The sequence below is a fragment of the Canis aureus genome, chromosome 11 (genome assembly GCF_053574225.1).
Source record: "Canis aureus isolate CA01 chromosome 11, VMU_Caureus_v.1.0, whole genome shotgun sequence".
NCBI classification, from domain to species: Eukaryota; Metazoa; Chordata; class Mammalia; order Carnivora; family Canidae; genus Canis; species Canis aureus.
In genome coordinates, this window is record NC_135621.1 from 6,726,826 (window position 1) to 6,750,551 (window position 23,726).

Consider the following 23,726-nt stretch of genomic DNA (forward strand, 5'->3'; position numbering starts at 1 on the left):
GCTTTAAATGATCAGCAGTTTCCTTCTTATACTGTACCAACCAATGCTCTTGGATAATCACCTTAGTTGTTAAATATAATTATTTAACAACCTAACAACTATAATAGAATCTTTATAATAACCTTTATTATACCAGTTCTTAACTTATACATGACATTCTTTTTTAATTCTCAAAAAAAAAACCCTCTATATTCCATTTTTTCCTAGGAACCCAGAGAGGGTTAAGATTGATCCAAAGTGTAAAGGTGAAGGTGAATGTCATCCACAAAACAGATCATATAAATATCTGCATTTCCAAGTCACAGAAAAAAAATATTGAAATGTATTATTGTATCTCCTCTCATGCTACTTATCCTATATTCCTAAATATAGGAAAATTCTCAGCTGTCATCTCGATGAATCTAATTCTAATCAATGTGGTTACTTACATCATGTGAAGTGAAACTTGAATTATTTCAATAGGATTAATGAGTAAAAGAGATCTTCCAACACAGGATATTTTTCAACCATTTAATGCTAAAGAGGTCTATATGAAGTGGGATGGTTTTATACTCTAACTTCTCTCTCCCACCAGCAGTTCAATTAATTGTAAACATTTAATCCATGTCAATTTATACCATCAATGAGTGGTTTGTGAACTGATATTTGGGAGATTCACAATTAGCATATTCCAAGAATTCATCCAAATAACCACACAGGAAATCTAATATCAGAAGATGCTGTATAATGCATATATTATATTAAATATTGTAGCATGGTTAAGAAAAGTAGACTAAAATACTTTATATGACATCATTTCTAAATGATGCTAAAGATAAGACCACATTAAAAGAATCAAAGTTGTACTTGTGAGGAAGAACTATTTTAGTTTTTGTGCAGAATAGAACTAGACCATCCACATGTATGGGATCTTTCAGATAAATCAATAAATATTTGCCGCCAGATGCTGCCAACAGGATGATTATATTAGTTATCTAATGTTGTGTAACAAATTATCTTAACATTCATCAACTCAAAAAAAAAAAAAAAAGAGGGGCTGTTAATTTTCTCACACGAATTGTCAGGTCAGGAGTCTGGGAACAGCTTAGCTGAAGTGACTCTTAAAATTAAAGAGTCTCTCTTGAAATTGCAATAAAGTTGTTGGGCAAGAGGGCGGTCGTGTGAATACTGGGACCAGAGAGTAGTCTTGCCAGCCTACTCACATTGCTGTTGGCAGACCTTAGTTTCTCATTAGCTACTGGCCAAAGGCATTAGTTTCTTGACTTGTGGACCTCTCTCCTTGGGCAGCCTGAATATCCTAGGACAAGACAACTGGTTTCCTTCCGAGTAAGTTATCAGAGAGAGAGAGAGAGAGAGAAATGGTATGTGCAACCTTGACAGAAGGAAGAGTTTCTTATAATCTAATCTTAGAAGCGACATCCTATCTTTTTTGCTGTATTCTATTGATAAGTCAATCCTGGCGTAATGTGGGAAGGGAATATACGAGCATGTGAAGACCAGGAGGTGCGGATCTCTAGGGGTCCTCTTGGAAGGTGGCTTCCACAGACAGTAACTATCTTTTGGGCAGGACGTGATTTGCTGTGTTCAAGGTGTTTATCATTCCTGCCCACACTATCTCTGTGCCCCACTGCCCGGAACTAAATAGCAACCATTGTGAAAATAAGAAATTCTACCTGGCATTTGCAAAATACCTCCATTGAGAAGCAATACCTGAAATAGAGGTATCTCTTGTTTTCAGAAGCTGCTTATTACAAAGGAGTCTCTCTGAACCTATTAGGAATGCAGGAGGAGTTTCTGTGAATTAGTCAGCAGATCCTTATTTAGAGGCAAGCCAGCCAGCTTGAGCTCTCCATGTCAAGGTGCATCAGAGTGTTCATAAAGGTGATTCACTGTGACAGCAAGAATGCCTAATTATGTGCATAGCTTGTTGAATTTTTAATAGAATATCCTATACATGAAGGGGTGAAAGATGTCCTCCTATATAGCAATGTTTGTGTCTCCTTTTCCATTGTTCTTCATCAAACAGCATTAGTGTGGAGACCTCCAATTCCACCTACTGTAACAAAGCTGTAATTATTAAATCAATAAGTCCTTAGCCTGTTCAAATTCTATTTACAAATGTCTTTGCCACTGCAGTGTCTACAGATTTAAAATTATTCTTCATTTTTAAGACAAATAAAAGATCAGATATTAAATTTGTTTTCCTATGTTAGAATGATAAAACACAAAATCAATTATTTCAGATTTATTGTACAAATAACATACTCTTATTCCTTATCATATGTTTGTTCATCAGAATGTCAAAGAGCACAGTTTTCTTATTCATTCCTTTATGTATTCATTTATTCAAAATTGAATGGATTTATTGAGCACACAATTTTTAAAAACATGTGTTGGATATCAGCTCCATTACAGAGATGAATCTGATCTGGATCCCAGTCTCAAAAGGCCAACACTCTTACAGAGAATGTCCATAATTTGTAGTGATTACAGGGAAAGTTATTTATTTTTAATTAAAAGTCTCACCCAGATAAAATATAGATACAAATGATTCTCAGATACTATAGCACCCTGGAAGTCCAAATAGACCTAAAACTGACATTTTCTTAAAGCTTTTAAATACTCAGGCATACGAAACAAAAGACATCAATGATTCATTAATACTGGATGCATATGAACTACTAGACCAAATTAAATGTTGTCTTGTTCTCAGTAGATGTTCTTTAGGGCATCAGATTGATTTTAAATTGTGTTATTTGAAACAGACCCTCGTGTGCAGTCTTAAGGGATGGCACACAGTGGCATGCTAGATCCAGCATACGCTGATCTCAAGAGCTAATTGCTTACATTTTTAGTAACTTTGCAAATTGGTTAACTTTGCTTTGCTAGCTTGACATCAACAGTGGTAGGAGTAGTTTACCCGCGGGATATTGACAAATGCTACAAATCTGGAACTTGTAAAATCCCACACAGAGCTGTTTGTTGAACAGTTGCTAGACCACCAGTGCAGCAGCCCCTTCTAGTCTTAAATTTGTGACCAAATGAGATAGGCCATCCCAGTGTCACACTGGGCATCATGTTACTTTCTTGAGTCGCACAATAAGGCTATAACCTTCACTAAGCTAAAGGATAGTATAGCAGTTTTCAGTCCAGAAGAATAAGGCATCCCAACACCATTTAGATGATCTATAGGGGGTATATTACACCCTGGAAAATCAATCTGGATTTTCAAAAAAGAGAATTCTCAATAAAAGTGTCTCTTTTGCCCCCCTTGAATCTGATACTCCACTTCATATTCATGAAGATTTGATTTTAAAAAAAGCAGAAGAGTAGACAAATTTGGCAGATTAATATTTATGTAGATCAAATTTTACCACTTCTCTTTTAGCTAGAGAGTAAGGGTTATTATTATTGCTGCAATGGGCTCAAAATATTAGACAGCAAAGGACTATTGTCACGAAGCATATAGTTTTACTATCGTTTTATTAAAACAACAAGATCCTGGGCCCCTGACTGAACCTATATGTCTTAACGTCAGGCAGTTATAAAATGTAAGTTTATGAATCTACACTTATTCAAAACTACCTCATACATTTCTTTCTCTGGGAATCAATACCACTATTTTCTTCATATACTTAAAAAATATAGCAAGAAAAAGGAAGCATTTGCCAAAAACTATATTACTATGATTTTAAGACTTTGATTATTAATACACACGGGTCAGAAAATTTCAGTTCATGGTTCCCAGAGTGAAAATATTTCTGGCAGGCTACATATAGTATATATAAAAAGACACACACGTTATGTGCATATGCACTGCCAAAATGCTCCATCTGTGCACAGTGGCTGAGTTAGGGTTGCTGGGGGAGATATAACTTTCTAATTTACTTACTTTCACGTCTTTCAGAATTTTACTATACCAAAGACTTTTGTAACTTACGTTTAATTTTTTTAAAACTATTGGACATTTTATATGTGATATGGAAATATTCAATTCCTATAAGCTTTTTAACAAAATTATTATCCCCTAAACTCTGAGTTGAGAGAAATGGATGACCACAGACAAGACACGTAACCAGCAATCCACAATACTGAACATCTACCCCATTTCTTACCTTAAAGATTTTAGAACTTTGTTTCACACAAAACAGAGTATGTATAAAATGTTGGTTTGTATCCAGAACCCACTTTCCAGGTTTCATTCCAACTAATGACAGTGTCAGTCAATGACTAATTGCCAGTGCAGTCATACAATAGTTTTTTTTTTTTTTTTTTTTTTTTAAGGATGATCTATCTAATACAGAGAAGCAGTCGTGACAAGTTATAGCATTGGCATTTATATGCAATATTGTTTTCTTGTAATTATTGTTATATTCCATCAGAACTACCATTCCTATCACAGTGCATTGACATGTTTCTTCATGTGATTGTCACCCCCCAGTAGTTCCTAAGTCCTTCTAAAGGACTTTTTGCAGTTTGTGTTTGTATACTCAGTCTCTGTAACAGCCCCTGATATATGTGTTTTTGATGAAATGTGAAAAATGAGTAATATAAATTACTCATAAAGTAATATAAATTTTGGATTTGTAGATTTAAAAAAAATATCTTATTTATATTCAATATTGTTGTGCGGTAATTATTCATCTTCCCCAATAGCAATTTTGTGAGACAAGTCACATCCCTTTCTGAGGAAGAAAATGAGGTCCATAGGACTTCCCTCAGGCAATAGGAGTCAGTAGTGAAGGACAGCGCACCCCGAGCTGCCTATAAACTTAATTACACTGGGGTCCAGTTCCTTCATCGGCCCTACATGTTGCTAGCAGTGCTCATTATTTCTTAGAGGAACCCAAGGCGCTGGCAATGGGAAGTGCAGGAAAGCAAGAGGAAGAAGAGAAGGAAAGAGGGGAATATAAAATAAAAACCAAGGACAATAAAGGAATGAAGAAAGTGAGAAGGAAAGAAGACAAGGGAATAAGAAGGAAGATAGCTAAAGTGCTCTAAGCTCACTGGTCCGAATATCCCTACTTTTGGATTTTTATTATTAATTCCAGAGAAATGTGTCACTTCTTTCCATCTGGAAAAGTCTAATGAGTTTGTACAGAAAAAAAAAAAGGTACCTACAGAAAAGTTCCCACTTGTGTTAAATCCAATAAAGAATAGATACTCTACATTTTCATTCAACAGGGCATTCATTCATGCCATTAATTGGGCAAATGCCAATGCTATCTATAGATTTGGAAGGCAGAAAAACAAAATAATTAAAGTATGACTTTCATTGAATTTAACGAGGTAGTAAACAAGAAAATGAGTTTGAAATATCTTTAGTGATTTCTTGTCTTATTAGCTTCTATTGTGAGGTAATAACTACACTCACACACACACAAAAATCCATGTAAATAAATTTTACTGAACAATGAATAGAATTACAGGAGCCATCAGAGTTAACGTAATGCTCCTAGTTTGCAATTTATGTCATTATATTTCAATATAATCTTATTACTGTTTGCTTCCCTTCGCTAAAATAAAAATCTCTGGGTCATCTCTGTGACCTTTCTTTTCAATATGTTGCAATTTTTTATATTTGATCTCTAGACAAAATAATGTTTCATTTCTAGTTTGTATTATGAACTTAGATCTAGAGTCTAGTGTGTTTAAGTGGGTGAATTTAAAAAGATTACATGTTAAGATTGTAAAGGACTTTTACCTCCTCTCGGGACATTAGTGAAGTACGTGGACCTGGGACTCAGGCAGTTTAGGATTCCCAGTTTTGGCATTTGTGCAACCATGGACCGGTTACTTCCGCCCCTCATTTCCTCTTTGTAAGTTGGGGATTCTATTACTTACCTTTAAGGTTGTGAAGGTCAAGCATCTAGACCAGTGGCTGACGCATAATGATGTCTAAAAGGTATTGCTTTTATTTCATTGTATTATCTATATAGAAGCATCAAATTATTGTTAAGGATGCTAAAGTTAAGCAAAAACATGTTCTTTCTGCACAGTCGCAGAATTTATTAGTAGAAAAACCAGGGTTAGAAACTAAGCAATCTATTACCCAGAATTTTTAATTACAGAAGAAGAATGAGGAAGATGGGAAAGTTTCTAACTTTTCTATGGTTGTTGGTAGTTTCTCATTATTTCTCATAATTTGAAAATACATTGAATATAGAGAGTGTTCTTGACTTGGAGGCATGAACTAATAATCAATACTTCAATAAGTGAATGGATAACTCTTTAAAGTCTATAGACTGCAGAGATTGTTTTGGGTAGAAAGGACTGCAAATAGAACTTTTTCTGGACTTTTTGGGGGTTTTTTTGGTCAAAGTGAAATTCACCAACAATGGTGTCTTTTTATGCTGGCGAAATGCATCTAAGCATGTTTCTCAAAACCTCTTAGAAAATGGTGAGTTTGGAAAAGCTATTTTCAAAATTAAAGACATAATTAATAATTTACTATTTAACTCCATGTTATTAATGTTCTTTTCTTCCTGCTATTTTTTTTCCAATTTTATTGAGGTCCAACTTACCTATGATCAAATGCACTCATTTTAAATACAGTTTCATGAGTTCTGAACATGTTACTACCAACATATTCAAGACATAAAACATTTCTATCACCTCAAAATTCCCCTTCTTCCCCTTCCCAGCCAGCCACTCTTTCCTATCCCATATAACCACTGATCTGCTCCCTTGCATAGATTAGATTAGTTTTCTAGAGTTTTTAATATATGTAATCATATATAGTATATACTTCTTTATCTAGCTTCTTTTGGGTAGTTATTACTGTGGTCTGTAACAATGGTTTGTTCCTTTTTATTGCTTAGTATTGTTTATTGTATGAATAAGTCACATTGTGTTTTGTCATTCATTTTTTTCAGTTTGAAACTTCTTTTTTTAGTATATATTTAAATTTTTATTTGAGTTCAAGTAATTAACATATTATTGGTTTTAGAGGTAGAGGTCAGTGATTCATCAGTCAGTGCACATTATATCATGTGCTCTCCTTAACGCCCGTCACCCAGTTACCCCATCCTCCCACCCTCCAGTGACACTCAGTTTCCTATGATTAAAAGGTTCTTATGGTTTATCTCCCTCTTTGCTTTCATTTTAATTTTTCCTCTCTTCCCCATGAGCTTCTGTTTTGCTTCTTAAATTCCATGAGTGAGATTATATAACTGTCTTTCTCTGACTGACTTATTTTGTTTAACGTAATATCCTCTAGTTCCACCCACGTCTTTGCAAATGGCAAGATTTCTTCTTTCTTTCTTTCTTTCTTTCTTTCTTTCTTTCTTTCTTTCTTTCTTTCTTTCTCTTTCTTTCTTTCTTTCTTTCTTTCTTTCTTTCTTTCTTCTTCTCTTTCTTTCTTTCTTTCTTTCTTTCTTTCTTTCTTTCTTTCTTTCTTTCTTCTTTTCTTTCTCTTTCTCTTTTTATGTCTGAGTAGTATTCCACTGTATGTATATGCTATGTCTTCTCTATCTGTTCATCTGTTGATGGACATCTGGGCTCTTCCCATAGTTTGCCTATTGTGGACATTGCTACTATAAACATTGGGGTGCAGGTGTCCCTTCCGATCACTACATTTGTATTTTGGAGTAAATATCCAATAGTGCAATTACTGGGTCATTGGGTAGCTCTATTTTCAACTTTGAGGAAGCTCCATACCATTTCCCAGAGTGGCCACACCAGCTGGCATTCCCACCAACAGTGTACGAGGGAGGGTTCCCCCTTTCTGCATCCTTACCAACATCTGTTGTTTCCTGACTTGTTAATTTTAGCCATCCTGACTGGTGTGAGGTAGTATCTCATTGGGGTTTTGGATTATATTTCCCTCATGCTGAGTGATGTTAAGAATTTTTTCATGTGTCTGTAGGCATTTGTATGTCTTTGGAGAAATGTTTGTTCATGTCTTCTGTCTATTCTTTTTTTTTTTTAAGATTTTATTTATTTATTTATTTATTTGAGAGAGAGAGAGGAGAGATGACAAGAAGGGGAGTGGCAGGAGGGAGGAGAAGCAGGCGCCCTGCTTAGCAGGGATCATGGAATCATGATCTGGATCTGGGATCATGACCTAAGCCAAAGGCAGATGTTTAACCAACTAAGTCACCCAGGTAACCCTGCCCACTGATCAGATTATTTGTTCTTTGGGTGTTGAGTTTGAGAAGATCTTTACAGATTTTGAAGGCTAACTTTTTATCTGATATGTCATTTGCAAATGTTTTCTCCCACTCTATCAGTTTTCTTTTGGTTTGTTGACTATTTCCTTTGCTGTGCAGACTTTTTATCTGGATGAACTCCTAAGTAGTTCATTTTTGCCTTTGTTTCCCTTGCCTTTGGAGACATATCTAGTAAGAAGTTGCTGTGGCTAAGGTCACAAATGTTGTCTCTATTCTTCGCTAGGATTTTGATGGATCTCTGTCTCCCATTTAGGTGTTTCATCCACTTTGAGTCTATTTTTGTGTGTGATGTGAAGAAATGGTCCAGTGTCATTTTTCTGCATAAGGCTCTCCAATTTTCCAAACACCATTTGTAAAAGAGACTTTTTTTTCCAATTAGATATTCTTACCTGCTTTGTGGAAGATTAGTTGAAGGTCCATTTTTGGGTTCTCTGTTCTGTTCCATTGATCAATGTGTCTGTTTTTGTGCCAGTACCACACTGTCTTGATGATCACAGCTTTGTAGTACGGCTTGATGTCCGAATTGTGATGCCAGTTTTGGTTTTCTTTTTCAAAATTCTTTTGGGTATTCGGGGATATTTTCTGGTTCCATAAAAATTTTAGAATTATTTGTTCCAACTATGTGAAATAAATTAATGGTATTTGGGTAGGTATTGCACTGAATGTATAGATTGCTCTGGGTAGCATAATATTTTAACAACATTTGTTTTTCCAATCCATGAGCATAGAATGTTTTTCTATCTCTTTGTGTCTTCTTCAATTTCTTTCATGCGTATTCTGTAGTGTTTCTGAGTACAGATCATTTGCCTCTTTGGTTAGGTTTATCTCGTGGTTTTGGGTGCAATTGTAAATGGGATTGATTGCTTAATTTCTCTTTCTTCTCATTGTTAGTACATAGATATGCAACTGATTTATATGCGATGATTTTACATTCTGCCATTTTGCTGAATTCCTGTCTGAGCTCTAGCAATTTGGGGGTGGGGTCTTTTGGGGTTTCCATATAGACTATCATGTCATCTGCAACAAGTGAGTTTGACTTATTCCTTGCCAATTCAGATACCTTTTATTTCTTTTTTGTCGTCTGATTGCTGAGGCTAGGGCTTCTAGTACTATGTTGAACAGCAGTGATGAGAGGGGACACCCCTGCCATGTTCCTGACCTTAGGGGGAAAACTCTGTTTTTCCTATTGGAGAATGATATTCATCATGGACTTTTCATATATGGCTTTTTATATTGAAGTATGTTCCCTCTATCCCTACACTGTGGAGATTTTAACCACAAAAGGATGCTGTCCTGTGTCAAATGCTGCATCTATTGAGAGGATCATATAGTTCTTGTCCTTCTTTTTTTTTTTTTTTTTTTTTTTTTTTTTTTATTTATGATAGTCACACAGAGAGAGAGAGAGAGGCAGAGACACAGGCAGAGGGAGAAGCAGGCTCCATGCACCGGGAGCCCGACGTGGGATTCGATCCTGGGTCACCAGGATCATGCCCTGGGCCAAAGGCAGGCGCCAAACCGCTGCGCCACCCAGGGATCCCCTTGTCCTTCTTTTATTAATGTGATGGATCACACTGATTGATTTGCAGATGTTGAACCACCCTTGCAGACCAGGAATAAATCCCATTTGGTGTGCTGAATAATTCTTTTAATGTACTGTTAGATCCTGTTGGCTGGAATTTTGATGAGATTTTTTGTACCCTTTCATCAGGGCTATTAGTTTGTAATTCTCCTTTTTGGTGGGATCTTTGACTGATTTTGGGATGAAGGTAATACTGGCCTCATAGAACAAGTTTGGAAATTTTCCTTCCATTTCTATTTTTTGCAACAGCTTCAGAAGAATAGATATTATTTCTTCTTAAAATGTTTGGTAAAATTCCCCTGGGGATCTATCTGGCCCTGGACTCTTGTTTGTTGGGAAATTTTTTATTACTGCTTCAATTCTCTTGTGGGTTATGGGTCTGTTCATATTTTCTATTTCTTCCTGTTGCAGTTTTGGTAGTTTATACATCTCTAGGAGTGCATCCATTTCTCCCAGACTGCCTACTTTGTTAGGATATAGTTGCTCATAATATGTTCTTAAAATTGTTTGTATTTCTTCAGTGTTGGTTGTGATCTCTTTCATTCATGATTTTATTTATTTGAGTCCTTTTTCTTTTCTTTTTGATAAGTCTGGCCAGGTGTTTATCAGTCTTATTAATCCTTTCAAAGACTCAGCTTCTAGTTTTGTTGATCTGTATTACTGTTCTTTTGGTTTCTAGTTCATTGATTTTTGCTCTAATCTTTATTATTTTTCTTCTCCTGTCTGGTTAAGGCTTTATTTGCTATTCTTTCTCCAGCTCCTTTAAATGTAAGGTTAGGTTGTATATTTGAGAACTTTCTTATTTCATGAGAAAGGCTTGTATTGCTATATACTTCTAAGGACCACCTTTGCTACATCACAAGGTTTTGAACAGTTGTATATTCACTTTCATTTGTTTCCATGAATTTTTATAATTTTTCCTTAGTTTACTGGTTGGCCCATTCATTCTTTAGTAGGATACTCTTTATCATCTATCTATTTGAGTTCTTTCCAAATTTCCTCTTGTGATTGAGTTCTAATTTCAAAGCATTGGCCCAAAAATATGCAGGGAATGATCCTAATCTTTTGGTATCAGTTGAGACCTGATTTATGACCCAGTATGTGATCTATTCTGGAGAATGTGTCATGTGCACTCAAGAAGAATGTGTATTCTCTTGCTTTAGGATGGAGTGTTCTGATTATATTTGGGAAGTCCATCTGGTCCAGTGTGTCATTCAAAACTTCTATTTCCTTGTTGATCTTCTGCTTAGATGATACATTCATTACAATGAGTGGGGTGTTAAAGTCCCCTACTATTATTATATTATTATGGATGTGTTTCTTTACTTTTGTTATTATTGGCTTATATAATTGGGTGTTCCCATGTTAGAGGCATAAATATTTATAATTGTTAGATCTTTTTGTTGGATAGATACTTTAATTATGATATAGTATCCTTCTTCATCATTTATTACAGTCTTTGATTTAAAATCTAATTTTTCTAAGGATTGCTACCCCAGCTTCCTTTTGGTGTCCATGGGCATGATAATGGATTTCCACCCCTTACTTTCAATCTGGAGGTGTCTTTGGATATAAAATCTCTTGGGTCTTGCTTTTTTATCCAATCTGATACCCTGTGTCATTTGATTGGGGCATTTAGCGCATTTACATTCAGTGTAACTACTGAAATATATTAATTTAGTGCAATTGCATTACCTGTAAAGTCAGTGTTTCTGTATATTGTTTCTGTTCCTTTCTGGTCCATGCTACTTTTGGGCTCTTTCTTTACTTAAGGATCCCTTTTAATATTTCTTGTAGGGCTGGTTTGGTGATCACAAATTCTTTTAGTTTCTGTTTGTCCTGAATTTTTTTTTATCTCTCTTTCTATTTTAAACGACATCCTAGTTGGATACAGTGTTCTTGGCTGCATATTTTCTCACTTAGCACCCTGAATATATGATGCCAGTCCTTTCTGACCTGCCAGGTCTCTATAGAGAGATCTGTTGCCAGTCTAATGTTTCTACCTTTGTAGGTTATGGACCTTTTGTCTCAAGCTGCTTTCAGGTTTTTCTCTTTTCTCTGATATTTAAAAGTGTCACTATTATATGTTGGGGTTTTGGCCTATATTTATTGATTTTGAGGGGTGTTCTCTGTGCCTCCTGGATGTGGATGCCCATTTCCTTCCTCAGATTAGGGGAGCTTTCCTCCATAATTTGCTTCAATATACCTTCTGCTCTCCTCTCTTCTCTTCTTCTGAGATCCCAATTATTTTAATATTGTTTTGCTTTATGGTATAACTTGCTTTATGGTTGTAGATCTTGCTGACCTTTGGGGAGTGGGGCCTGTTGTGTTGATTCTAAGGTGTCTTTGCCCGAAGTGTAATTGCACTGTCCTTGTCAGAGAGCCAGGCTAAGTAAGCAGCTCCAGATTGCTCTATGTGGCTTTTGTTCTTCAAAGACTTTCTGTGATGCTTTAGAGAATGAGAGTAAAAATGGCAGCCTCTCAATCTCCAGCCCTGGGGCCAATAGTTGAGGGCCCCACTCCTCAGGGAAAAGCAGTCAATCACTCACATCTCCCTGGAGTCCATCCACACTCTGTGCTCACCCACCTGTGACTGAGCATTTCTCTCTCAGGCACACAACCCAGCTTGAGTCTCCTTGCAGACTCCTGCAGTGTGGCATGCTCCAGTGCCACTCCTCCTGGAGGAGGAAGGGGGTGTCTCACTGGTCCTGCCATTTGTTGAGCCCCTGTTCAGAGAACAACTTGCAGACTGCATCGTGCTTTGCAGTTTATGGCAACTCCAGGCTAAGAGTCCACTCCTGGCTCACTGATTGCAGCCAGCTTCTCCACTCAGATGCCTGGGAACTATGCCACACTTAGGCACTTGCAGTCTTCCTGTGACCCGACCATCCCAAGACCACACTGTCCCCACTAGGATTCTTCCCTGCTTCACCACCTCAGCACCTTTTAGGCAGGGATGTCCCTCACTGGAGCTGACTAATAAGGGAGCTGGAGGCTCCCTTCCATCATGGTTTATTGTCCCACATATCACCTCAGACTCACTTCTCTGCACCTCTTACCTTGCAGAAAATGGTCACTTTTCTATTTGTAGAGTTGCAGCTATTCTTTTCTTAGATCATTTGTTAAGTTTGCAGGTGTTCAAAATATTTAATAGCTATCTAACTGAATTCCTGGCATCAGATGAAACTAAGGTCTCCTAATCCTCCACCATCTTGGACTCTCTCTATAATGTTCATTTTTTTTAAAGATTTTACTTATTTATTCATGAGAGACAGAGAGAGAGAGAGAGAGAGAGGCAGAGACACAGGCAGAGGGAGAAGCAGGCTCCATGCAGGGAGCCCGATGCAGGACTCAGTCCCGAGACTCCAGGATCATGCCCTGGGCTGAAGGCAGGTGCTAGACTGCTGAGCCACCCAGGGATCCCCTTCATAATGTTCATTTTTAAATAAAAGTGTTGAGTTAACTGGCTCAAATTACTTGAAATGTGTAATAGCCAAGAAAATAAAATTATTGTCAGGAAAATATCTAGGATCTTCTTGAATTATATTCTAGTCAATGTATGTTGAGTGTGTAAAAATTAAGATATTTAATAATCCCAAATATAGCAGGCATTTCTAGATCGGTTCCTAGTAGAGAGAAGCCTACCCTTGATTCCTGCCTCGAAGAAACTACAGTTTTTTGTAATGTAAAAATTCCAGAACATTTTATAGAAATTTTCTGAAACAGAAATAAACACACCCATAATACACATATGTATGTGTGTATGTATATAAAATATACATATGAATATAATATATACATATACGAATAAACATATATGTAATACATACACCCTCTTAAGAAAGACAAAGGAAATGAGCAATTTCTTTGAAATTTTGTATTTTTTATAAAGCTTTGCATATTTTTGGTAAAGCTTAAAACAGACAAAGCTTTCAATTTTCTATATCAACAGATGGGATCAGACATCTGGACAATCCAAAGGCTCTTTAGATCTTTTTCAGTGAGTTTATTCATATGACTATATATTTTTATAATAATATTAATCGGAATTGCTGTTGCCTGGATAAACATTGTTTGGGAGGCAGGAAACAACTGGAAAATAAATAAGACATAAATAAAACTTCACTACTTTTACTTTCCACGTAAGTCAGCAACATTTATTTACTTTCTGTGTGCAGAGTTTCTTCTGCAGCAAACACCTCTAGGAGTTTCAAGTGTTTGGGAGAGTAGTCATTTGTTTACTTATTGAACATGAATTTTTTTAAATATTTCAAGCGTAGCTTTGAAGCACACACAGTTGAAAAAGTACTTACTTTACAGAGATTATATATCATTTTGGAAGATGAACATATAAAGGAATAAATTATAATACAATAAGCCAATTCCTATAGAATGACAAGGAATAAGTGTGTTTACAGTTTAGATGTTAGAGTGGCTAATGAGATATGGTTGAAAATATGTTTTATAAAATCAGTTTTGAGCTAGAACTTAAAAAATAAATAGGTTGTTTCCCAAGATTAGGAAGAAATTGCATATACAAAATAGTTAAAGTAATTAAAGAGAATGGCTTTATTCATCAAAGTGCGAAAAGTTTGGAAAGACTGAGGAATAGGTGAATGATAGCAATGTAGGCTGAAGAGGATTCTGGGTTAGACTGAGGAGGATCTTACGTGCCTCACTAAATTATCTAGCAGTCTAGGAATAGTATTTAACAAATCCTAACCAATATATGTATTCTGCAGCAATTTTTTTTTGTCTTCCTGAGGTTTATAAAAATCCTCAATTGTAATCATCAGCTGAGCTCAAGATGTATAGTTTATACTGATCTTCCATTTGAATCAGCACTTTTTAGGGGATATTTAGCAATGTGATTGTTATGCATTTAGATATCAGATAAAGGAGCAGAAAGTAGGGAGGTGAAAATAGAGTTAATAAGATAAATGAGTAATCCTACTATTGTCCGTACAGAGATTTTTGATGAGCCCAAAGCATTCTTCTGCACAAAGTGTGGGTTGTCTTTCAAAGGAAAGATTGTGCAAGGAAGATGCAATGTTGTTCTCCAATGTCATGAGACAACTACAACCTTGCCATTGGTCTATAAACTAATTGCTTGGCACCAAATGATTTGCTAAGAGTTTATAGGTAAACCAACTGCCAAACACTTGTAGGACGTGGGGGTCAATGGAAAGTGAGAATGCGACACATTGCTTCTTTTTAGGGGGTAAAGCCACTGGTTTAGTGGGAAGCCAAGCTTAAACAAAACCCATCCTACTGTTGAAGCGGAAGTCCTAGTCCCATGTAGCTTGTCACTGAGCTAAATCAGAGTGAGATCCCAAGGTCATTTGCAATCTACTTATTGCATCACATTCCCTGATGCTGAGCACCTATCAAATTATAATAACTTATTTAGGAGACTATCCTTTTCCCATTGTATATTCTTGGCTCCTTTGTCATAATTTTTTTAAAGATTTTACTTATTTGAGAGACAGAAGGAGAGAGAGACAGAGAGAATGAGAGGAGGAAGGACAGAGGGAGAAGCAGACTCCTGCTGAATAGGGAGTCCAACATGGGGCTCAATCTCAGGACCCTGGAATCATGATCTGAGCTGAAGACAGATGACTGACTGAGCCACCCAAATGCCCCTCCTTTGTCATAAATGAATTGACTATACATGCATAGGTTATTTCTGGAATTTGTATTCAGTTCTATTGGTCAATATGTCTGTTTTTATGGCAATACTACACTGTTTCGATTACTATAGCTTTGTAATATAGCATAAAATCAGGAATGTGGTGCCTCCAGCTTTACTCCTTTCTCAAGATTACTTTGGCTATTCACAGTCTTTTGCGGTTCCATACAAATTTTAGGATTGTTTTATTTATTTCTGTTAAAAAAGCTATTAGAATTTTGGTGAGGATCACATTGAATCTGTAGATTACTTTGGATAGTATGGCCATTTTAACAATATTAATTCTTCCAAGCCATTAAGCATGGAGTATCTGTCCATTTATTTGTCATCTTCAATTTCCTTCATCAAAGATTTACAGTTTTCAGTATACAGACCTCTTACCTCATTGGTTAGATTTAATTCCTAGGTAATTTATTCTTTTTGATGCAATTGTAAATCGATTTTTTTTTTTAATTTATTTCTTGGGATGCCTAGGTGGCTCAGCAGTTGAGCATCTGCCTTTGACTCAGAACGTGATCCTGGAGTCCAGGATAGAGTCCCACATTGGGCTCCCCACAGCTGCTTCTCCCCTTGTCTATGTCTCTGCCTCTCTCTGTATGTCTCTTACTGAATAAATAAATTAAGTATTTGAATGAATGAATGAATGAATGAATGAATAAATAAATAAATAAATTAATTAAATAAATAAATAAATAAATTTTATTTCATAGTTCATTATTAGTGTATAGAAACAACTGATTTTTGTATATTGATATTGTATCCTGCAGATTTGCTGAATTTATTAGTTTTTCAATGGACTAAGATTTTCTATATAGGAGATCATGAAACTGCAAATAGAGACAGTTTTCTTTGTTTCTTTCTTTCTGATTAGGTATTTTATTTATTTTTGTTGCCTTAAGTGATCTGACTAGAACATTCAGTACTATGTTGAATAAAAGTGACAAGAATGGGCATCTTTGTCTTTTTCCTGATTTTAGAGGAGAAGTTTTTAGCTTTTCACCATTGAGTAGGATGTTAACTGTGGGCTTGTCACATATGGCCCTTATTATATTGAGATATGTTCCCCCTCTCTACCCATCTTTTAACAGTTTTTATAATAAATGGATGCTGAGTTTTATCAAGGCTTTTTTCTACATCTCTTAAGAAGATCATATGATTTTTATCCTTTGTTTTGTTAATGCAGTCTATCACATTGATTTGCAGATGTTCAACCATCCTTGCCTCCCTGGAATAAATCCCACTTCATCATGGTATGCAATCTTTCTAATGCCTTATTGAATTCAATTTGCTAATATTTTGCTGAGGGCTTTGTATCTATGTTCATTAGGGATGTTGGTCTGTAATTATCTTTTCTTGTGGTGGCCTTGTCTGGTTTTGGTGTCAGGGTAATGTTAGCCTCATAAAATGAGTTTGAAAGTGTTCCCTCCTCTTCAGTTTACTGGAGGTGTTTAAGAAGGATTGTTAATAATTATTTTAAAAATGTTTTTAGAGTGTGCAGTGAACTCATCTGGTTTTGTACTTTTCTAGGACTTGTTGGAACAAAGGCTTCTGTACAGCACAATACATCATCAACAAATGTAACCTACAGAGCAGGAAAAGATATTTGCAAACTGTGTATATCTGATAAGGTATTAACATTCAAAATATAGAAGAAACTCACACAATTCAATCTGATTAAAAAATGGGCAGAGGAACTGAATAGATATTTTTCCAAAGAAAACATACAAATGGCCAACAGGTATATGAAAAGATGTTATGCTCAGTGTCCCTAATCATCAAGAAAATGCACATCAAAACTATAATGAGATATCACCTCACATCTGTTAGAATGGCTATTAGATATCACCTAAGAGAGAAGAGATAATCAGTGTTGATGGGGTTGTGGAGAAAAGGCAACCCTTGCGCTTTGTATTTCTATTTGCAATTATACGTAGTTTGTACATGTCATGCCATTTAAGATTTTTGAAAATCTTTGATGGAAATATTATATTATCCATGCCTTTGTTTTCCTTATAGTTTCATTACATATCTATATTAGGAACTTAAAATGTGTTTGTTTATCCAATATTGATCATAGTAATTTAAAAATAATCTCTGTATAGTTTCAGTTAATGGAATCAAGAAGAAAAATAGAAAAGTCATGTCTTCTATTTCTTAGCTACACATAAGTTCTTTCAAAGAGAATTTTTATGAATACCTTATAAAAGGTCACTGTAAGATTGCATCAGCATAAAAAACGTTTGATAATACTTTTTATCCTTTGTGGATAGGAGGCCACAGTTAGAGAAAGAATAGTCCACAAGATTATTCTAATTTCTGACATTAGTTACAAATTTAGAGTGTTCCCAAAACCTCAAGTTTAATGATTTGCGAAGAGGACTCATAGAACGCTCTTAAAGCTATATATATTTACAGTTATAATTTATTTTTTTAAAAAGGAAACAAACAAAAATCAGTTAAGAGAATTTACGCATGTGAGGCAGAATCCAGAAAGTTCCAATTGTGGAGCTTCCAGCTGTCCTTTCACTATGGAGTCTTAAACAGCATTAAATTTCTGGCACTGATATTTAGCAATGTGCTTGGAGGACTTCCAAGCAGGGACATTCACCTGAGCCTTAGTGTCCACAGTATTTGCTCAGGCTTGGGCACATAAACCTGGCTGGCCATGTAGTCAACCCCAGTCTCCAACCCCTCTGGAAGTTGAGCTGATACCATGTGATCTAGAGCCTCCATCCCAAATCATACTGTTGCTGTCTGGCTCAAGGCCCCCGGATAAATAAAGACACTATTTTCAAGGCTTAGACATTAGCTCCTAAGAGCCATGGTTAAAGGGCAGACCTCTCTTTGGGTAAGGTTGCATTATTACACAAAGGCCACAATAATATAGCTTCGTCTTCAGTATGTCTCTGATATTATTTTTGTTTGAGCAAATTATCTGGGTGGTATACCCACAATAAATTGGCAGTAAAGGAACTTCCCTTTGTGTACTCAATTAAAAGTTGATTATTGTGAACCTGTGCTTTGAAAGTTTAAGAACACATTCGTTGACTTAAGAACACCTCACTCTGCCAAAGAAAAAGTAGCAGTTGATGAACTAAGAGTCAATTAGTCAAAGTTATACTGGTGAAATGACTATGAACTGTAAATAAAGGAGAATTGGGGGAATCTTTGACCTGGGTACTAACAGAAACTTGTTATTATTATTTTTTCCTTTACATTCACCAAAAAAAGGAAAAATACTGGAAACTATTTCAGTCATCCATTCCAATATTTAACAACATTCAAATGGCATTAGCTTTTGGGTACTTCAGCTATCATGTGTGGTGTATTCCTCTTATTTAGACTTCTGTGGAAACTATAAGACCTTATTTTAGTATTGTCTATATAATACTGACTGGTGTTATCATGTAGTTCTCAAATAACTCCAAATAAATTTAAAAAGTTTCAGCTCTTTTAGCTTTTAAATTCAAGATAAATAACTTATAGAAAACTTATAACTTCAAAAATCCAGTATTTCACTGTATTTAGAATATTCTAAAAGCAAATATTCTCAGTAGGAAAAAGAAAAAAAGCTTTGGTCTCTAAGAGTAAAAAAAAAGAAAAAAAATAACTGTGTATTTTGTCTAATCATTGACATTTTGGATTTAAATTGCTAATTCTCTAGAGGAATTTTAAGTCAATTGGGAGGGATGGCTAAAATTAGATCATATAGGAACATTTTCCCTTATGCTGTTCTAAGAAACTAAATTCACATTTAAACCCAATTTTCATAGCAAATGACTTTTTCATTCCATATTACTCTTGGGAAAATCTTTGTACTTTACTTTTTAATCTTTTACTCTGTCCTCATGTTATTAGTTTTGACCACTCTCAACTGCTGAAGTAATTTATTATTATGCAGACTAATCTGCACTGTACTACTCACAGTTACCAGTAGGGGAAACATTTTGATGTCCTTGTGCAATTCCAGGGTAGTTGAACAGTAAGGGCACACGTATGTGGATTCAAATGCACATGCTAGATATTTTGTGGACCTCATTGGTTTGGGAACCTGTTAACTGTACCTTAGATTAATTATGCAATCAATCAAGCAGAAATTATGCTTATTTTTTGGCATAATTATTAATTATGCCATCACGCAGAAACACTGATATCATTGTGAGTCTTGCATTTACAAACTCGTCTAAATGCATATTTTAAGCTCATTTTTCTAACCATGGTCATCCAGTTAGAGAGACCTAGTGTTTAATTTGAGCCTATGCAGAAACCCTGGGGGATTTCAGATTAAGAAGGCACGTGCACTGAATCTGTAAGAATGCTTCTCAATCATTAGGTAAGATTTCTACAACGCACACGGGTAAAGCACTCTGTGAAGCAGTTCAGGCACAGTCAGATGCAGGGAATCTTCAAATTTATAAGGAGACTCAATAATTTGCACCTCAAAGGACAGAATGGAAGACTAAAGAAAGGTCTTATTCATTGTTCATGCTTGAGGGAGTTTTGTTGTGTTTTACAGTAATTTGTTATGTCTGTGGCTCAGAGGGCTCAGTTGTGGTAAAACTTGAGTGAAAACACGCAATGCTGTTGGAATAATGCCTGAAAGAGAGTAACATGGAAGATGTTCAGTGATTGTTAGATATTTATCGTTATTACTGGGACTCATCTTTTTTGTGGTTTTGGTCTAGCTGATGTTGCCTAAATAACAAGATAATGAAATTAAAAGATACAGTCAGAATTTTTCACTATTTGGCCTGACCAAATAGGCATATATTTATTATGCATGGCTATTATAAATGCCTGGAGATTATATTATCATACATGCCTATTATAATACATGTATGTATAATGCACTTGGCTCATTTTCAAAAGGGCTGAAGACATGTATTCCTAAAACGTCCCTTTTATGGTTTATTTCCTATTCACAGCCCTGTTATTTATTATTTTGTTATTGAGCTATAATTGACATATCACGTCGTGTAAGTTTTAAGTTCACAACATGTTGATTTGATACATTTATATATTGCAGTAGGATTACCACACCTCTATCACCTCACATAATCACCATATCTTCTTTGTGGTGACAACATTTAAGATCTAGTCTCTCAGCAATTTTGAAGCATATGATACAGTGTTGTTGACTATAATCACTACACAGCGCATTAGAGCTCCAGAACTTATTCATCTTCTAGTTACAAGTTTGTATTTTTTAACATCTCCCCAATTCCCCCAGCCCTATTAATGCTGGCACCAAATTAGGAACAGTTTTTTCAAAGTTTAAGAGCCTAATTTTTAAAGTGAGCAAACAAACAAACAGAACCATTCATTACTGGTTCTAAATTATTTCATCTTTCTCCACCTCATTTATTAAATTCATGTATAATGAGCCATTACCATGAACCTTGGATTCCTCACCCATAAAATCAGACATCTGTTATTTGATATTATTGTTGAGACTGGCATGCACCATGTTCCCAATAAGCGTATGAGACACTATTTGTATTTGTAATTTGCAAGTGAGGAAATTTAGGCCTAATGAGGTTAGATCAATTTTACAAGGCTCTATAAATAGAAAAAGTGGAGCTGAGCTGAGGGGCTCTTTCTTAATGTAGCAGACAAATATACACAACTCTAATGCAAGATTTTAAAACTGTAGTACCTAAAATTTTTTTATGCACAGAATAGTAAAGAATGCATGCCAAATCATTACTGTATGCTACTCAGAATGAAAATAATGTCAGATACTATATTGAAACTGGACAGTTTTTCTGCTCTAAGATGGTCGTGGTGTGAGGATGCTCAAAGTAAAACTAAAGAGGTAAAACTAAAGTAAAACTGAAGTTTTACTAAAACTAAAAACAAAACTAAAGAAGCTCCATGGAGAGACCTGATGTCCCATCAGCTCCCTACCCCCAGAGTGCTTCAGCTCTCGGCTGTCCCAACTGTAGCTGGTATCTGACTACAACCCTCAGAGAAACCCAAACTAGAAGCACCCAAACTTATCCTATATTCCTGACCCAGAGAAATCATGAGAGATAATAAAATGATTGTTGTTTTAAGCTACCAAGTTTGGTGCTGATATGTTACCATGCAATAGATAATTGGAATGTCATATTGACCAGGAAATAGTGTAACTTATGACCTATTTGTAATAACTAACCAAGAGATTTTATTGTATTATTAGACCAGAAGAGAAGGCCTGTTTGTTTGTTTTTTTTTTATTATTATTTTTTTCTTTTGAGAAGGCCTGTTTTTGTTTGTTTTTCCTGGCCAATTGGAGTTTATTTTCCACTTGGTGCAAGGCACAAGTTTACTGGGTGTCAGAAAGTCCCACGTGTGGCTTGGATACTAAAGCGGGGCGTTCTCTCAACTTTGTTTTGGTGTTTTGCCCTTTGATATAGAAGAACCCAGGTGTTCCTACTTGCTCCAGGTGGCCTGGCCCAGGGCAAAGGCAGGGCAGGAGCGGGAAGGGAGAGTGGGCTCTGCGCAGCCTAGGTGGCTGGAAGCCTGGTTGCTTCTTGGTGGCTTTGCCAAGCCGGGTCACAGATGACCACGCTGGCGGCTGGAGAAGCTCCGAGCTCTGAGGACTCCAGAACCACGGCTACGAACAAGACAGGGATCCTCTGAAAAAGCAGCTCGCCCACCTGTGACCAGGAGCCTGGGATCTCATGTGGAACCGCAAGGAACACCTGGAGGTAAGACTAGGTATCAAATCATGTTTCATTTAATCCTGGAAAAATTTGAATGTAGGCTCATTGGAATCTTCTAGGTTGTTATTACAAATGAGGCTGAGGCAATTTGGTCATTTATAATAGGTTATTTTATGAGAAGGTATTGTTTTAATAGCAAGGATATATGGATCACTGCTTACCACCAGAGGCTTTGTTAAGAATGATTGTAGATATTAACACTCATTTTCCAGGGCCACCTGAGTGGCTCAGTGGTTGAGCACCTGTTTTGGGTCAGGTCATGATCCGGGGGTCCTGGGATGGAAGCTCATCAGGGGGTGCCCCCAATCTCCGAGCCCACCCTGGGCTCCATCCCTATGGGCTACCTCTAGGGGAGGGCCCTCCCCTATAATTCCATGATGGTGGTCATGATGCGCCCCCTCCACCCCCTGTCCCACCAGCAGTGCAGCCCCCCTGGGCTCTGTGCCCCAGAACTGACAGCGAGCCACCAAAGCTTCCACATGGCCATGGGCAACCCCAGTGAGTTCTTTGTGAATGTTATGTAGGGTGCACAGTGGGGGCTGCATTGGGTTTCCTCTCTTGGCCCATCCAGTCTGCCCTTGCTGCTTCTGTCCTGTGACTGGGTGTCTTATTAGTCACTTGCCCATCACGCCTCTGGGGCCTGGGCTTAGCCACCCGCTGGGGTCATTGTCACTGTGACTCTCACCAACAGTGCCTGGTTCCTCCTCTTTCCCTCGGGGGTGTACAAGGGACCTTTGGTTATTTTTAGCTTTACTGTTTTTGTAAGACTTCTGGAGGGTTTGAAATAGACTTTCATACGCTTTTTGGACTCTTTTTTTAGTAGACATTTCCATTTTTATATGAAGAATCCTTGTCCTCTGGGCCCTTTCTTCTAGCCCCAAAATGTGATCTCCCACTCTGTCTGCCTTGTCAGCTGAGCCCTGAGCAGGGTGGGGGGCGGTCAGTGGTACCCTGGGAGGAGGAATGGGGTGGGCACTCTAGCCGGCAGTCAGAGGAACCTGTTTGGTCTTGGGGGCCCACATAGCTGCTTTTGTTACTCTATTTAGTCACTTGTATAAAACACCAAATAAAGCAATAGGGGCAAACTCAAAAAAAAAAAAAAAAAAAAGCCTCAGGATCCCCAGAGGAAGCCTGCTTCTCCCTCTACCTGTGTCTCTGCCTCTCTCTCATGAATAAATAAATAAAATCTTAAAAGACCCTCATTTTCCACTGATGAAATAAGAGAAAAATTAGTATGTGTAGTTTGAATAAGCGTATTGTAGGACACTGCCATTTGCTCATGAGCAAGGTATTAAAATATCTTTGGTCCAATTGCATACTTATATCTGAATAGCACTCAGGTTGCGTTCTGAAGAACTAAGTTATAGAGGATTTTGCTCCATTAGACTCCAAATGGAAAATAAATGTCACCACCAGAATAAGCCTCCAGTGAAACTTTCAGGAAAGGTGCTCTAGGAGCATTTTAGTAGGGGAGAAATTTGGGATGTCATCAAATTACAGAGTGGGACTCTCTTATGCCTGCTCAATACGCTGCCTATGAAACTGGTACAAGGATCCATAGGTGAGACGACCTTATGGCT

The 23,726-nt window shown here is 36.7% G+C and overlaps 1 long non-coding RNA gene across 1 annotated transcript in view; it reads left to right on the top strand.

The window, feature by feature from the left end:
- LOC144322933 (uncharacterized) overlaps positions 1–17,433 on the top strand; it is a 187,433-nt gene extending 170,000 nt beyond the window's left edge. The window contains exons 5-6 of the long non-coding RNA XR_013388517.1: positions 16,643–16,689; positions 16,967–17,433. This is a non-coding gene — a long non-coding RNA (uncharacterized LOC144322933). The remainder of the gene's footprint in view (positions 1–16,642; positions 16,690–16,966) is intronic.
- Positions 17,434–23,726: the final 6,293 nt, after the last annotated feature.